Raw genomic sequence first — 2029 nt, forward strand, 5'->3', positions numbered from 1 at the left:
GCTTCGTACACCGCCTATAGCTAGGACGAGCAGCAGCTGGGATGCACCGTAGGTAGGACTCCCCGTAGCCAGGACACCTGGTCACCTGGAACAAGGAGATGTCTACAGGCGGCCTTAACTAGTCGGGATTCGACACGAAAAATCTCCTGCCTATATTGAGTCCCGCCTATGAGATTAGCCGCTGAGAAAGCTACTACGCCGAGGGACGGCTACGGGCGGCGCCGCCAACAGGTTGTGCTGGTTAAAGAAACTGTCTATAGGCGTTAGATTTCTCGTCTCGTTTCCGGGCTATAGACTACCACTTTAACCAGGACTTGATTAGGAGTGTATATACACACCCTTTACCGCTGGCAGGACTCAGAGACGGCAGGCGCTTATAAGCGTTTGTTTATTACCAGCGAGATGGCGCGAGGAGCGCAACGGGCGTAGGGAGCTTTCATGTACGCGCCTCCGTGCCTCCGACGGAGGCACGAAGGCGCGCACATCGTGCAAAGTGATGGCTGGCGTTGCATTTCGACGCAAACGCTGTTTAGCGTCTAAGGTACGGGTAAAGGCGCGACTTTTTCACGCACGCAATAACGCAAAGGGACAATGTATAAAGTAAAAGAAATACATATATCTCGCTTGTGAGCGCTGCGTTGCATCTCAAAAAGCTACATGTGGAAAATGAAGGTGTATTTTATATATCTCACGCAGAAAATACGGACGCAATTGTGGGACTACATTCATTAGCGCTAGGATACGTGCATTGTCGCTCTGTAGCCTTTTTTCTTGAAAAAGTTGCTGCCGGCCCCAGTGGCCCAGACGGGGACGCCATTTGCCAATTCCGGTTACCAGAGTCCAGTACTTTCTCGACCAAAATGCATGCTTTGAGTGCGTTCTCTTTTTTTGTTCTTTTACTGCACCAGCTGTTCAAGCCAAAGAGAACTCAGCCAAATCAATCAGGGTAGCTCAACTTTTCTGCCCGCAAATGCTTCTTTTAGCGTGGATGAACTCAGCTCGTCTTCGGTAGGGAAAGGGTTAAAAAATAAGCTATAAACTAAACGAAAGCCGCGTGCACATCGCACTTCTCTTTCTTCATTTGCTCTTCACTCTCCCCAGATGGCCCTCCGCAATTTCGTATTCACCACCTGCTCGTGCCATGTAGGCGCGGTGGCGTATGCACACTGGTGCGTCCCATTTCACTGCTGCTAGCGGTTGTTTCCGCTAGTTGGTTCAACTATAGGACTAGGTTCCAACCCATACATTTCCGAACAGTCAAAATCGCGTCCTAAATTGAATAACGGGCTGAATCAGCACCCGGAAGGGCAACTTAAGGCTAAATAGTGTTCATATAGGCGCCAATCTTGAAAATTGGCATTTATAGGCCCTTATTCGTATATAGGCACGAACGCCATGAATAGGTAATTATAGGCATTACAAAAACACTATAAAAGCCCTCCTTAGCCTCTAATTCATGCTCACATATCAAAATGTCGCGATAGGAGCGTAAAGAAGAAGATATGCATTTGTCTAAAATTCGGTCGACCATTGCAAAGGAGGCTATCGCTCAGGAGGGGATGTACAACATTACAGCAATCTGTCATGATTTTATATTCCTCTGCATGGCCTGAATAATAATCGGCGACGCAGAAACGGACGGGAACCTGTAAGCGTATTATAGTCCCGTCAAATGCGCTACTTTTTCAGAAAACTTAGCTTTCCTTTGAAAACGAATAGCATCGCCACTGCCCCATATCCAAGCTGCTGTGAGTTGATGAGTGTGTTGAAGTGTCGAGTATTTTAGTTGTGCCCAGCCAGGAAAGCAGACAAAGATTAGCACTTTAGTCTTCGATTAGCCTGCTTCACCTTGCTTATCATATGCTAGATTGCAGCGATCGCGGCGGCTTGTAACAAGGCGGTAAATAAGGCGGTGGTCTTGAGCACATCGAGAAGCCCAGCTTTCAAGTTTTATTTCTCTCTCTACCGTCTGTCAGCAACGATGAGTTCAGAGAGAGTTGTGTACGCGCAGACTCAGCTCAACATCGTT

The sequence above is a fragment of the Rhipicephalus sanguineus genome, chromosome 2 (assembly GCF_013339695.2).
Source record: "Rhipicephalus sanguineus isolate Rsan-2018 chromosome 2, BIME_Rsan_1.4, whole genome shotgun sequence".
Taxonomy (NCBI): Eukaryota; Metazoa; Arthropoda; class Arachnida; order Ixodida; family Ixodidae; genus Rhipicephalus; species Rhipicephalus sanguineus.